The sequence below is a fragment of the Bos mutus genome, chromosome 14 (genome assembly GCF_027580195.1).
Source record: "Bos mutus isolate GX-2022 chromosome 14, NWIPB_WYAK_1.1, whole genome shotgun sequence".
In the NCBI taxonomy this organism is placed as follows: Eukaryota; Metazoa; Chordata; class Mammalia; order Artiodactyla; family Bovidae; genus Bos; species Bos mutus.
Window position 1 is genome coordinate 23,634,069 of NC_091630.1, and position 16,002 is coordinate 23,650,070.

Genomic DNA, 16,002 nt, shown 5'->3' on the forward strand with positions numbered 1-16,002 from the left:
TGCTGGTATAATTTTTAATACAGCAAAATTTAGTATTATTTAAACACATGGCTCATTGCTATTAACTAAACTCTAGATCCTATTAATTTTTTCATTAATTTCCTCTTTCTTTTCCAGGACCCAATCCATGGTACAATACTGGATTTAGTTTTCATTTCTCTTTGGTCTCCTTCAGTTTGTGACAGTTTCTTAGTCTTTCCCTGTTTTTTTTATGATTGTCAGTTTTGAGGAATATTGTTCAGGTATTTTATAGACTGCTGCTCTGTTTAAGATTGCCTGATATTTTGTAGAATTCTAATTTGGGGGAATAATTCTATAGAGATGAGTGCCCTTCTTACCATATTGTATCAGGAGGTAAACAAGGTCCACATGACATCACTGGTGATGTTAACCTTCATCATCTGGTTACGATGGTGTCTGCCAAGATTCTCCACTGGAAAGTTGCTACTTCCCTTTTCCATAGATTATTTTATGGAAGCAAGTAACTAATTCTCTGAGAGTTTTAAAGCTAAAACCAGTGTAACACATTTGATCTGTATTTAAAGGAGAGATCCTTAGACTATGCCAGTTGTAGACAAAGCCTGTTTGCAAGGTGGGGTAATAAAGCTGACACAAGGGAGAGATGAGGATGAGAAATGAACAGAATCATGACAGTATTTCCATAACCTGAGGTTCAGAGGCGTCCCCTGCCTTCTGAAGGTTATATTTTGCACTATTGTGCTGGAAAATCTTCCTTTTCACCTAAACTAGCTTAGATTGGATTTCTATATGTACAATTTAAAAGATCTAAGTAACATACAATTTCACTGGATTGATATTAGAATTAAATGATAAAAATAAGCAAAGTAAGTGCCTACTGAAGAATGAGATACAGAGGTAATGATAAGTGTTGGATATTATTAACTGATGCAGAATAGGATTTTTGAACTATTGTATTCAAATGTATTATAGAAATAACTTAATGATCATGAATTTCTTGATAAAACTTGAGAATGTGAGATCACATGTTAAGAATATTTGTTATTGTAGCACTGGATTCAATGATAAGTGAAAAGAGTTGCAGTTTGTAACCCAACCTTGCTGTCTGCTCAATAACTAAGCCACGTTTGTGTTAGATTTAGAGGCAAGAAAAGAGCAGCTTGATATTTGAAGTGCATAATTACCCACATTCTTCTTCCCTGAGGAAAGGGCCATCAGAGCTAAGTCTTTTGGTCAAGAAGCATTTTGATTCACAAATACTATGAGCATCCTTAATGTCCCATGACTATTACCCAGAGCAGTTTTAGCCTTGAAGTGCAGAGTGGTGGGGCGGGGGGTGCGGGGAATGCACATTTATACCTTTAGTGTATATCATTAGTTGATCTGTTATGACATTTATCTATGGTCATAAAATGAAAGAATAATTTGGGCATTAATGTCTTTGAATTGCTCCCATTTAGTTCTTCCTTTTATACATTTTTTTTCCACAATGGGAAAATAACAGGTATCAAAAAGACAAGCTCTTAATAGCTCTTCAATGAAGCCATCATGATACTGCCTTTTCTCTTGAGGAACTCAATTATGAATAATTTCACATTCCTAATTTAGTCCTGATTTTCTAAAAGGAAATTTAGTATGAAAAGAGTGCAATGAAGAGGCAACCCAGTGTTCAGGTGTCTAAAATAAACTGTCTGTATGTAATAGAAGTGGAATATGCTCAGTGGTCAGTGCCAGTATCAGGGAAAATTACAGGTGCTTGGCAGTGTGGCACAGATCACACTGAAGCATTCCAACTTTGAGAAGGTTGGTAAGAAAATGTCAGGGAGGGAAGAAGGGGCTATACTGAGCTATCCCCAGACAAAATGGAGAGACAAGAAAAATCTACATGCCATGTCATCCTACCCCCAGCATCAGCCCTCTCCAGCCTTTCTCCAGTTAATGAAACTGGGAACTTCAGGCTTAGACCCATTCTTTCAGATCTAAACATTCACCTTCCCTTTATAACCCACTAACGCTTAAAGAACAGTGAGCGCCGAAGAATTAATGCTTTTGAACTGTGGTGTTGGAGAAGACTCTTGAGAGTCCCTTGGACAGCAAAGAGATCCAACCAGTCCATTCTGAAGGAGATCAGCCCTGGGATTTCTTTGGAAGGAATGATGCTAAAGCTGAAACTCCAGTACTTTGGCCACCTATGCGAAGAGTTGACTCATTGGAAAAGACCCTGATGCTGGGAGGGGTTGGGGGCAGGAGGAGAAGGGGACGACAGAAGATGAGATGGCTGGATAGCATCACTGACTCGATGGACGTGAGTCTGAGTGAACTCCGGGAGTTGGTGATGGACAGGGAGGCCTGGTGTGCTGCGATTCATGGGGTCACAAAGAGTCGGACACGACTGAGCAACTGAACTGAACTGACTGAACACTTCAGCAAACATCTGTCAAACACTGAAGAAGAAAAAACACACACACATACATAAATTCTCTATAGTCCCAATCCTCTACAAACTTGTGTTTTGGTGGGAGAGGAAAAAGAAGTGTACAGATAACAAAAACAAATGGGACGGTGGTGTAAGAAAAAGACAAAGAACTAGGAAAATGAAAGAGGAATAATCAGAAGTGTGGATAAATAAGGTGTGGTGCAAGAGACACTGACTGAGGAGTTCTTAGAAGTCAATAAGAAAAAAAAAAGGAAGTCAATGAGGAGAAAGATTAAGGAAAAGATCTGAATTTGATGATTTTAATATAATTATAAAATACAGTTTAAATGAAGTGACACATAGATTGCATTTATTTATTTATAAACAAATATTTAAAAAGGGAACAAGTGAATTCATGGATTTGGGGTATGAGAAATGGAATGATGATCACTTATTTCAATAATTCTCACAGTGATCCATAAGAAAGATGTAATATATTTATCATAGGAAGAGTAGCATTTCCCTGTCAGGATTGGAGGCAAAAGAGAAATAGCCCAGTTTTTAATTGTCACATGGTTTACAGAATTATCAGGTATGTTAAATCAAAAAAGAAATAATGGGCTTTAAGAATGTGGAAAATGTCATTTTCTCATACAGACAGATTGCAGACTTGAGGGCTCAGCTGAATGAAGGCTCATTAGAAAGCTTTAATGAGTGGCACCACCTTGTAAGTATCTATGGCCCTGAAATATAGATGGAAAGGCAACAAAGAGGAACTAACTGCTACCCTTAGGCAGGCAAATCAAAGTATCTCTTCCTAAAAAGAGGACAGACACTTGCAAGCATCATTATTCTTTTGCTCATTTCTGAATAACTCAAATCAACTGATATCCTGCCATGGGCTTGCTGTCCCTTTTGTTCTATGGGGAAACAAATCCCATCCTCCACACAGAGGATGCCTGTGGAGGATGCCTATTATTTCTATCTTTCAAGCACCCCTATCCCTTCTTCTACCGACTATATACTTTATCTCCTTTGGAGAGGTTTCTTCCCCTAGAGGATGCACAAGGACAGCTAACCAGACTCCTTTTACAAAGATTGATGTGCTCATCAGAGCACAAGGTTTGCTTTCTTTGTAAGATCGCAAACTTTGTCATCTGCGTAAGGCTGGAGCTGCACTCTGGGCACAGTCTGATGAAGAACGAAGCCCAAACAGAAAGCAGTGCTGAGAGCAAGTGAGAGAGAGAGAGAGAAACACATTCCAGCTGATGCTATTAAGCCTTGAATCAGCCCAGCTGAGTTATCAATACACAGCCCAGTTTCCTTTGTTTGCTTGAGTAAGTTAGAGCTGAATTTTCTGTCATTTGCTAATAAGAATCCTGAAGGCAGCAGGTTTTCGAACTACGTGTATGGGTAGGAAATCATACAGGCTTCACTTTGACATCAAAATCTGCCTGTTTCATGATTAAGCTTAGTATGCATGCTGTAGCATGAAGATGTCCAGATAATCATACCCACTCTAGGATTAATTACTGAGAAAGGAAGAAGAAACACAACTGGGATGAAGATAAAGTATATTTTTCATCTTCTTTCAGTACCTATGGAAAGGCATTGTGCTGATACTCTAAGAGAAATTCCATTTTAATCTTCCTAGTGAATTGCTCATAGAAAATTAGGAACCTGGTGTCATTACCAAGTGGCTCTAGTTCTGGAGATGACATCTATGGGATGCACACACCAAAGGAATAAGGAATGGAGAAGCTGGAGACTAGCAAGTAAAAGGTCAAGCATTAAGCAATCATCTTTTGGGGGCTAGACATGGTACTAAATTTTAAGAGGAAGGGGAGGTAAGAGCGAGGACAACTTAGTCCAGAGAGACACATACCACTCAGTTCTGTGAAAATGTACACCTACATTACTTAGTAGGGTTACGGAAACCTCACTAACTTGTAACAACAGCAAAAGAAAGTAGGCGTAGCAAAGACTGTATAGTGGTATATAAAATACATTGCCAGTAGGTGCATTGTTCTTAGAAGATTCGCAGTACATCTTCTCTGAATGAATAAAAACAAAACGCGTCACTTTCAATAGAATACACACAATCTAAGCTGTGAATGTTGAGAAAGAAATTAGGGGGAAAATTAAGAAGAGCAAACTCATATTTGGCATTTTCTCATTCTGAGCACTCCACAGAGAAAAATCGATTTTTTCCCCCCAGCTTTTATCAGGTAAAGCTATTGATTCAAATAAATAGGTTATACGGAAGCCATCGGAGTTTCTAGTCAGGTAGACTCTGGGTTCAACACTATTATTCCAGACAAGAGAGGAACGTCCCTGAACTTCAACGTCCTCATCTTTCAAATAGGAATAATACTAATTCTCTTACTGGATGGTTGTGAAGGGTGAATGAAGACGGGAATTTGACCCAGGAAACTTTTGTACCTCTCACTTCAAGGAAGAAAAATTTTAAAAAGTAGATTTCTAGGAATGAAGGTAGACCAGACTGAAAATGAAGAGCGGGGAAGGTGTTTTTACAGGTGCCGCGGTTCTAAGACCTTGAGGTTTGAAAGACCTGGATACTCAGGAGACCTCAGGATGCTTTCTGGCCGAACTGGTCAACAGTACCGAGCCCTCCCTGCGTAAGGTTACCAACTGGCTGGTTTCCATTCAGGTGTCAGAATCTACCCGTCACCAGTGTGCGTCCTTTCATTTTTTGCATGTAAAGTCGGTTTGAGGGAGGAAGGGTGGAGGTAAAACGTGCGGGAAAGAAATTACAGTTCAGATTACAAGAATAACAAAATCACTAAGGTCGGAGAAGGCAATGGCACCCCACTCCAGTACTCTTGTCCGGAGAATCCTATGGACGGAGGAGCCTGGTAGGCTGCAGTCCATGGGGTCGCTAAGAGTCGGACACGACTGAGCGACTTCACTTTCACTTTTCACTTTCACGCATTGGAGAAGGAAATGGCAAGTCACTCCAGTATTCTTGCCTGGAGAATCCCAGGGACGGGGGAGCCTGGTGGGCTGCCGTCTATGGGGTCGCACAGAGTCGGACACGACTGAAGTGACTTAGCAGCAGCAGCAAGGTCAGGGAGGATGTCAGCGAACAATGCAAAATCCTATGGAATGAGGAGTTAGAGACGCCCTGAAAAGAATTCTATATTTTTTCATGCTCTTTCCAGAGCCCCCTCTCCCGGCCGTGGATCATCACCCTCCTTTCTTCCTTTTTCCTTCCAGCAAAACTAAGCATTCCAAAAAACTTGAAGTTTTCTTTCAGAAGTCTTAATTTCGCTGTCACGGAGCTTTTCCACCGCTTTAACCCAACTTTCTTTCATTTCTTTGGCGAGAGCCTGAAATTCGGGCTGCCTGACAGGCTGCAGCCCGAAATCGGGGAAGCTTGGGGCTTCGTTCCGGCGAAGACTCTCGGGTGCTGGGGCGTAGAGCTCGGTTTTTCCCTGGGGTAGGGTTCCCAGCGCCGGCAGGGACCTAGTAGGACGCGCGCGCTCAGGTCCCCAGTCCCCGGTTGCGGGAACGCGCGAGCGCCAAGGCGGCCTTGGGGTGGGCTGGGGGGGGGCGCTTTAAACCCGAGCCGCGGCTTCCGCACGACCTATTTTTAGTGGCGCGTCGCCCCCCCTTTCCCTCGGCCTCCGGCGTGGTAGCCTCCGGCGGGCGGCCGCCTCCTGTCTCCCCCGCCGCCTCTCGCTCATGGTAGCGTCCACGCGGGCAGGTCTGGAAACTGAGCATGTCTGGAAGCGCTCGGCGGCCTCGGCGGCGGCGGGGGCAGAACCAGGCTGCGTCAGGCTGAGCCCGTCCACCGCGCGACCGCAGGAGCGCAGCGCCGGCGCCGCGCAGCCCAGCCCCGCCGAGAGGGGCGCACTCGCCGCCGCCGCCGCCGGGCCCGCCGCAGCTCACCGCAGCCCCCTCCCGGCGACCCGCAAGTAAGTTTGTGAGGTGGCTGGGCGGTGGGGCGAGGGACCGGCGCCCCCGGGGAAGCCCTGGCGGGAGGCGCGGCTAGTGCCCCGGAGAGCCGGCTGGCCCCGCTGCCCCCGGTGCCCGGCGCCTCGGCCAACCTTTTGGCCAGTTTGAAAGTGATGACCCCTGGGATGTTGGAGTCGGGGGACCGGCAAAGCAGGAGGGCCGGACTGACTCCAGTTGGAGGCTAAGGGGGCCAACTTGGGGAGAGGGAAGGACCGCACTGCCAGGAAGCGGGCTGGTGCCGGCTTGGGAGGCTGGGTTTGGGATGCGGGCTCCTGGCTGAGAACAGCCGCAGAAGGAAAGAAGGGTGTCCCCGGGGGATAAGGTGGGAGCGACGTGAAAACCCAGTGTGGAAGGCATAGGAGAGGGTGAGCGCGTCCTGGCTGGAGCGGCGGGAGGGAAGGTGGATGGAAAGTGGGGCGCGTGGAAAGCGGATTTGAACCAGAGCAAAGGACGCCGGTGGAAGAGGCCGTCTGCTTCGGGAAGCAAGTGGACTGTAATAATTTGGGGAATCTGTACCAGATCAGGGCAGTGTAATGATGGAGAGAGGTAGCTTTGGATCAAGGTCTTTGCAGCGAATATGCGGGGCCAAATGTTGGGAACTGGCAGAGCAGAGAGGATGGATGCAGAAAGTGGCCCGGAAGGGCCAGCTGGAAAATCGCTGGGGTATTTGAGTGAAGGGGAGGAGGGGAACAGTGCAGCGATCGAGCTGAGGAATGGAGCCAGGGTTGGGACCAAAAGGCTCAGGAGAGGCTTGGAGGCTGCTACGTGTGGTCCTCTGAATAGTGTCTTAGTAGCGGTTCTCTGAGGTTCATTTGCAAGCCAGCTCCTCCTTCATCTCCTACCTGGCTTGGTTACCGGGCGGCTTGCTTAAGGCGAGTTTGTAGATTTGGACAGATCAGGCAACCGGGAAGGTAGTCGTTTGCAGGGGAGCTGTCCGTGCTTCCCTTAAGTGGTTCCCAGCACCCTTGGCGTACAAAGCAGGATCTGAATGTGTATGTTTCGGGGGATGTGTGTGTGTGTGGAAGTTGGGGGTTCTTCTCTAGGCCACAGGAGCCCGCGGTCTCGCCCCGAAGGTGCGGTGTTCGGGGCCGGGAAGTCAGGCAGAAGTCTGCAGTGTGCAAGTCGCGGCGGGGCGTGTGAGTGTTCGTGTGCGCGCGCGCCAGTGTGCGTGTTGCCCGCCCGGGGTCGCCTGTGTTGCTGCAGTCTGTCTCCATGACGAGGAGATCCAGGGCTTCACAGGCGGCACGGGGAGGGGATTAAAGGAAACGTGCTTTCCCGCGTCTCTCCTGCCTCCTTTCCCTAGGGTCACATTCTTTGCTCATCCAGTGATGTTCTTCTCTAACCTCTTCCCGGCTCCTGCACACCCCCACACCTGATGCAGGTCTTGTCTTCCGATTCGGTACCCGGAGGACGCGGCTGTCCCTCTTCTGCCAGAGGGAATCCCAGGAATCCCGGTGGTTAAAGGGGCTCCCGAATCCCCCCCGGCTCTTTCTCTGGGGCGTCACTCACGGGGACGGGGGCGGGGGCGGGGGTTCCGCAGTTCGCTCTGCTGCCCCTGCAGGTGACTCTGTGATGTTGCCCCGCGGACCCCAAGTGATGGCTCCAAATAGCTAGAGTCCAGAAAATTGGACAGAGTGGCACTTACTGGTTCTCCGGAGGTGGGTCTCCCCTGAGTTCCCCACAGGTAATTGTAACTTAAAAAGGAAAAACGACTAGATTAGTAGACTAAACCAACTCTGAGGGCAAAAAAGCTGTATGTAAAAGCACCTCTTTGAAGAGTAGATATTTTACCCACCGACCTCAAGAAAGGAAGAAGCTTCTGCAGTGTACAGATCTGAAATTAGAGGGGAAGGGGGCGGCAGAGCGGGAGTGGCATATTTCACCAAATATGAAAAACGAGGATGAAGTCAACTCTGGAAACTGGTACCATCTGTGGAGGGACTCAAAGAAGGAGGAGCGGGAACTGTACCTACTGTCTGCCGATGTCTCTGCAGACTGGGCTCTAAGACGGTGTGTGCAGTCATCAGAAATAATTCTGAATATCCAAATTGCAGGGGGGAAACTCAGAGGAAGGGAAGTGAGGAACTCTAAAAAAATGATGAGGACCATAGGAGGGGTAGTCTTGCAGGGTGATCACTGACCCTTGGAGGGACACAGCAGAAAGACCACCAACAAGCTTCTAATGGCAGGGATGTATCCTCTTATTCCGTGTGACAGTGGCTAGGCCAGTTTCTAGTAACTACTGGAATATACCTTTTGAAATATGACCATGATTCTGGATATCTGTAAGGTGAGAAGTTTGAATAAAAAGACATATACTGTCATTTTCTGCTTCTACCACTGTTTTTTCTTCATTGATTATTGTTAATACATGTGGTGAAGGTAGAATAAACTATTATTTTGCCTGTTAATTCTCCCCAGAGTGCTGTTCAAATAGATGTAACAAAATATGTTTGTCTGTTTTTTGCTGGAGAGTCATGGAGAAAGGAGAGTTAGGCAAATTGATTAGGATATCAAGTAAAGTTAGAGTTTAGGCATCTGAAGATATTATATGAGTGTGGAGGTAAAACTTCACTTATATAATGCTAAATTCAGTATGAAATGAGAAAACCCTTCTCTCCTTAACTCCAAACTTCCTGCATTTGAAATACAAAGGGTTGTACCTTTGGACTGATTCCTAGTCTTCAGAAGTCTAGCTTGACAATAATTTTCCTGGAGAACTGTTACCTAAATTCAGGTTTGCTTTAGGAAATAATCAATAATCAACAGATTCTTTGCAGCCCTAAGGTAAAGACATTACCAAAAAAAAAAAAAAAAGTGAAATGGCTTGATGAAGCAGAATAATGAGTGAGAGAAATATTAACCAAAGTGGGAAAAGAGAAATCACTTTCTCTTACTCCAGGGAATAGATATTACTGATAGGTTTAGAACTTTGGTTCTCAACAGGGGCAAGTTTGCCCCCCAAAGAACACAGGTTGTACCTAGAGATGTTTTGATTGTCACACTTTGGTGGGGAGGGGTGCTACTGGCATCGTTTGTGCAGAGGCCTGGGAAGTTGCTAATGTTCTACAATATACTGAGTTGTCCCCGCAACAAAGAATTATCCAACTGGGGCTTCCCAGGTGGTATGGTGGTAAAGAATTTGCCTGCCAATGCAGGATATGCTGGTTCAATCCCTGGGTCAGGAAAATCCACTGGAGAAGGAGATGGCAAACCCACTGCGGTATTCCTGCTTGGGAAATTCCATGGACACAGGACCCTGGCGGGGTACAGTCCATGTGGTCACAAAAGTCGGACTGAGCACACACACACACACACAACTGTCAGTAGTACTGAAGATGAGGAACCCTGGCTTAGAACAGGTGTGATTAGAATGAAAAGCTACTCCTGTCAGGATGCTTTCACATGTTTTCATTGGAAGTCTACCTTGAAAAATCAAGAGTAGTTAATATTAAGAGACTGTCTTTGCAAACTGTTCCCCATTTACAAAAACACTTGCTTTAAATGAAGTAAATTAAAGAGATTTACTTTTAGCAGAACTTCTTTTCAGCCTTCAAAAAAGAGGTCCTAAAATAGGTTGGGAATGTCTGAAAGGCCCATATAGTATGTATAGGAGCTGAGTAAGCTTTTTTTTTTTTTTTGATAACAAGTTAAAACTGTTCTGCAGTTTTTTTCACACTGAATTTGTTTGGTAATTGCTTTTAAAAATACATAGCTTTTATTTTTAATTAATATTAATTTATTTTAAATTTAATAAATTCTTCATATAGTGAGGAATTGAACTGAACCAGAGGAAAATGTTAGCTGAACATTTATTAGAAGCCTCATGAAATGTTCCCAGATGAAACCTTAGTGTTTGTAGGTATCCACACAGAAAGGTAAGAATCCCATATAATTTTCATGGATTTAGTTTCAGTTTTAAATCGACAACAAGGCATGTATTGAGAGGCAAACCTTTCTGGCCTGTAGTACAATACACTGCCTGGAGAGGAGGAACAATAGCTTACACTCATAGATGTAATAAGATCAGGGCGCTGTTCTAAGATGGCCCACGTGCAGGAACTCAGAACACCAGAACACCTGTTAGACAAAACCTTGGTCATGATGACACTGAAGAGATTTGGTCAGCATTTCCACCCTCTCCCCTCTGTCTACTTCCACCTGTACAGTGCTTCTGTTGGTTGGCTGATTGGTTTCAGAATTCATTCTAAAGGGATTCTCATTAGGGCTGCTTACTTCCTTTCTTGTTATAATAACCATTCCCTCCATCGTTGGCCGTCACCAGCCCTCAGTCCCTCAGGAATTCACACAGCAGAAGAGCCTCCTGCTTAGTCTCTGGGGCAGTCAGTATCCCCTCCTTCACTCCTGTGTGTACAAACACAAACAACTGTTTCCTGCTTCTAAGAGGAACAGAGCTTTGTCTCTTGGAAAAATATTGGGTGGGGAGAGCCCTTGTTTTCCACAAAGGCAACCTCAGTTTCTCTGCTTGCAGCCTTTAATTGCCTTATTCAGTTGTTTGTTTAGTTGCATATTCTTGATCTTAGGAAGGCTTCCTCTTCCCGAAGACAAGAGGGAAAGAAGTGAGGAAAACACTATGAGCCACACTGGTGTTGATCAAGGGCACTTCTCATGGGCTCTGTGAAGCCTCAATAAAATAATCTGAACCAATGATAATACTCTTTGTAAATTCAGCGAGCCTGTGTAATTTCAACACTAGCAGGCTCTCCTCTGGCCACTTGAACTCAATGCTGAACTGCATTGTGCATTGCAACTGGTTTGCAAAACCACGTTTATTTAGAGTAACATATATGTATTTCATGTATGTCTCTAAAAGTGTGTCTCTACAAAGAAACACAAGATAGGTATTCATTTTCATTAAATTTGAAGAGGCTATAGAGATATATATAGCCTTTTCTTGAAAATATTGATACTTCAGACCCCCTTGGTGAAATGCAGAAGGAGTAAAAAAAAAAAAAAATAGGAGGGAAGCAGTTACATGGGTTTCTCTATAGATCAGACAAGGAGGGAGCAAGCAATTTGAGGTGAAAGGGGTCAGTTCTTGTCTACCTCTTCCTTTCTTTTGGAAATAGTTATTGATTTTGTTTGACATCTGAGCAAGGAGAGATGGTTTCTTTTCCCGCAGACACTTGTTGAGCTGATGTGTGCCCTTTTATGCATTTAATAGCCATAGTAGGAGGCAGTGGGCTGGCTGGTACAGATGGTTAGAGTGAAGCAGAATTGCAGATCATTTTCATCAATAAAACTGCAACAAAGGCTCACTTTCAAAAACTGAGTGTATCCTGTGACTATTTTGATGAAACAAATAGCAAAGATTACAGAGCTGAGCATCCCTGCTGCACTAGGCACTACCTAGGCTTTGAACTCTCAGAGTATACGTGTTGGGAATGGGGAGTGGACTAATGGCAGCTTCTTACCTGTAAACAAACTTGGTGGTCATTGAGGCAGGTCAGTTACTGTCCAGTTCAAAGGACAGTGTAAGGACTGGACATTTTGTTGAACAGTGTATGTTGCCCTTGCTGAATTCAAGAGTGAGAACAACAAATTTATGCTATAGCGAAGGCAAAGAGAGTTTCTGTTTTTAATTTCATTTTACCTTATTAGCAAGGTAACCTTACCTGTGGAAGGTTTTACCTTCGTTCATAAATGCTTATTCATCTGAAGAAGCAAATAGCCCAGAAGATTTCCCAAGGCTTTCAGCCTTATAAAGAGTGTGTCTCTTCTATCTCTGGAATATTCATTATGTGATATCATTTGGAATCTGAATACTGGGCTAAGTTGGTTGACATAATCCCTTCTAATTTTGTGGTTTAGAGCTGTCTCTGTCCTTTTAAAGAGGTGAAAGAGATATATTGTTTGTCATTGGGAGCACAGTTACGGGTGCTGGAAGCAGCAGCTTTTACACACAAACATGCCTGGTACTTGACATTGGTCTGGGACTCCACTGAACAAACATAGATCTTAGTCTTCTGGATTATGAAACATGATTTCAGCAGTTTTGATTTGAACTAGCATTGCAGCCTGGCTTGTGAATCAATTTGATGTATTTGGAAAAGACCAACGGATGAGCCAGAACACTCACTACCCAGTAGCAGAAAACAGGTATAGCAGTCCTGGGAGTTGATCTGGCACTCTTCCTTAGGAGTTTTGTGACTTTAGATGAAGCTTGTTTTTTTTTTTTTTTTTTTTTAATTACCTCATGGTGCTCCAATTTTCTCATCTCTGAAACAGAATTTTTTTTCTCCTATAGAATTCACTGTAGGGTTAGAGGAAATATTTTCAAAGCCAAGTGCCTGTCAATAGTGATGGTGATGGGCTTATGTGTCCTTCTAAAGCTGAAATTTAAATGGTTACTGTCCAGGATGGGGAAGCAGTGGGGCCATTGGTGAGCAAACTGAGGTGGAAAAGGACCTGGGAGTGGATCATAGTTAGGATGGGGTTTTGAAGGTGAAGTGGGCTGTTGTCCTTTTTTGACTGATGGGGCCTTGGGGACTCAGGGTTATGGTGTGATTTGCCGAAGGTTATGCTACATCATTTCAGCTGAGTCTATTTATAGAGTCTCCATCCCAACATTCTCCACTTAAGAGCACACTTATTCTCTTGGTTAAAGCCATGTTTATTCTGTTTATTTAAAAATGGTTATTCAACTCAAGAACCTCTCATTTCAGTTGTTATAAAGGTCTTTTATAGACAAATTAAGAAAGGCATCAGTGGATCTCTAATTAAATTTGTACAAGAGCTAAACTCAACTTTTCACTTAAATGATCAAAATGATATCTTTATTTTTTCCTAATTGGAGTGAACAAAATTGAATATTGGCCCTTGTTGATGGTTCTGTTGCTAAGTTAATAGTTTTGTTTTTGTTTTAAATCAGTGCTGTTGCCGTTGTGGTTCCTTGAAGAGTTTCAGATTCAGTGAAAATGTAAAAATCTGCATGTGTTGGAAATACTTTGTGAGTTGTAAAGTATTTTATGTATGTTGTCTTATTTGTAACTCATGGTAAAGATATATTATCAGTTTCGATAATGAAAGACTTAAAATTGAAAGCCAGGACAGATGGCAACTTTGAACAAACATTCCCTTTTGAATCATTCAAACTTGAATTCAAATCTCCATGTTTTAGTCACTAGCTGTGAAAACTTGGACAAATAACTTGACTTTCCAGCTTCTCCTATCTTTTGCAAATCACATTAACCGGATTATGAGTATGATTCTTGTGATGATTCAGTAAGATAAGCAAGTAAAGATCTTAGCATGATGCCTGCACCCTTCTTTGTCCTTGTACGCTGCTAATTCACCATATTTCAGCTATGCCCTTGAAAGTAACTATTTAAACTTGAATTTGTTCATATATATTTACCATAAAGAATCAGAAAACTTGATTTTAAGTGACTTGAGAGGGGAATAAAAAGAGAGGCTTCATGGATGTGTAACTGAGTAAAACATGGGTTGTTATATGTATTTAGCTTCCAGTTGGACCTGATTTAGGGCTCGAACCATGTGACTAGTTCACTGTTAATGGGAGTGAGAGTGAAAAGGTTGTTAGTAGTCCAGGTGGAAACTGTGCATTCATTTCTTGTAAGTTTTCCATCAGCTTCCTCTTCTGGACAGAGGCATAGAGGCTTGCAAAACACAGTAATAAATCCATTACAGACAATTATACATGGAAAAGTATTGAGCGAATTAGATTATTTTGTGGAAGGGAATGAAATGAAGCTGAAATTTCAATGGAACCTACTAGTAGTGGTAAGTCAAAAATCCAATCAGCAATAAAACAAAACAGAACAAAATTCAAAGCTTCAGTCTTGTAATTTATCAGCACTCCTTAACTGAATTAAATAGAAACTGATTCTGGATTATTTAAACAGAAAGGGATTCAGTGTATGGTCCTGGAAGAGTTTATGGAATCAAGGAAATGATGAAGAACGAGACCTTGGAAACGATAGCCTGGTGCTGGAATAAGTCAACTCTAGCCGTTTTCCATGATTGGGACTCTGTGCTTAAGACTTAGAATTCTGAGGGAGCCAGAAAGAGAGAAAAAGAGAGCACTGCCTTCCCTGTGTGCCATTACTCCTTACCTGTTACCTGGCAATGAGTCTTGCTCAGCCATTGGTCAGCACCGAAGCAGGCCCCGCCCACAAGCAGCCAGCTGTCAAGGAGCAACCTTTGGTGGGGGGATTCCTTCAACTGTTGGTGGAGTGTTGATCCTGAGATAGAGAGTGAGATAAGAGGTGGCTCCCAGCCTCTCCCCAAGACCCTCTAGCTCACCAGGCCTTGGGCCAGTGGGTGAGCTGGAGGGCCCAGGGAATAGGCTGAAGGCTGTGTCCGCCCACTGGCCTTGGCTCAGGCCTTGATGGCAGCCATGAATGTCTCGCCTATCCTCTCCTTTGTGACCTAATAGCAGCGAGTCTGCAGGTCACAACCTGTGGGACCTGCCTCCGCCCAGTTTGTGCGGCCTGAGGAGCCTGAGAGCCAGTTGGGTTGGACACCTGGCTCCCTCAGTGATGACCGCTGGGTAGGGTCTGGGAACTTGGCCCTGGGGGACCTGCTGCCAACTGAGCTGTGTCTCATCTTAGCCTGGACCCAGACCTTGGAGGGTGAAAGTTGTACCCTGGGACCCAGACCCTTCCTAATCAGAACAGAGAATAATATTCATTCCGTAGAGATTTACAGGAGCATCATTACCTGACCTCAAGAACAAAGGAATCTGACACAAGATGTCTGCAGCAACTAACCACACCCCTCCTCACCTTTCCTAGAAAAGGGCTTTGCTGAAAACTTTTGGGGAGTTCGGGGTTTTTAAAGCATGAGCCTCCCATCTCCTTGCAGGGCCCTGCAGTAAATCTTTCTCTACTCCGAACTCTGATGTTTTGTATTGTTTGGCCTCGCTGTGCATCAGGCACACGGACTTACATTTTGGGAACAAGTTCAGAGGAAGAACAGGGTATCATGACCGGCAGTTCACCACCCCTGTGCTTATGGACCCAAGGGGCTACCAAGGCATAATCTGTAATCCACCCCTAGTGGAAAGAGGGGACTAGATAATACTGGACAGACATACTCATATTCACGACATGGATTCCTGATGGAAAAACTGGCTTCAGTGATGATCAATTACTGGAAGGAAAACAAAACAAAAACAAAAAAGAAGTGTGTTATTTATGTGCGAGACAGAACCACTGTGTCAGTTTTCCAAGGCTGTTCTAACAAATTACCACCCACTGGGTGACTTAAAACAACAGAAGTTTATTTTCTCACAGTTCAAGAAGATAGAAGCCTGTAGTCAAGGTGTTGGCAGGGCCATTCTCTCTGTAAAGCTTTCTGGGGGAGAATCTGTTCCATGTCTTCCCTTAGCTCCTGGTGCTGCCTGTAATCGTTGGTGTTCCTCCGTTTACAGAGGCATCACCTTAGTCTCTGCCCCAGTGTCAAATGGCGTCTTTCCCACTCCCTCCGCCATGGTGAATCTGTGTCGCTTCTCTTCTCATAAGGCTACTAGTGGTATTGGATTAGGGACCTGCACTGTTCCCCTATGACCTCATCTTAATGTAAACAGTTACATCTGTAATGACCCAATTTCAAATGAGGTCACATTCTGAGATTCCAGGAAGAAC

At 44.1% G+C, this 16,002-nt stretch overlaps 1 protein-coding gene across 4 annotated transcripts in view; it reads left to right on the forward strand.

Annotated features, from left to right (window-relative positions):
- Positions 1-6,182: 6,182 nt before the first annotated feature.
- The window catches only part of OXR1 (oxidation resistance 1), a 550,155-nt gene continuing 540,335 nt past the window's right edge, over positions 6,183-16,002 (forward strand). For 3 of the 4 annotated variants that reach the window (XM_070382170.1, XM_070382171.1, XM_070382172.1), the window contains exon 1: positions 6,183-6,333. The gene's annotated coding sequence lies outside the window, so the exon portion shown is untranslated. The remainder of the gene's footprint in view (positions 6,334-16,002) is intronic. The other variant, XM_070382174.1, reaches the window with a different exon arrangement.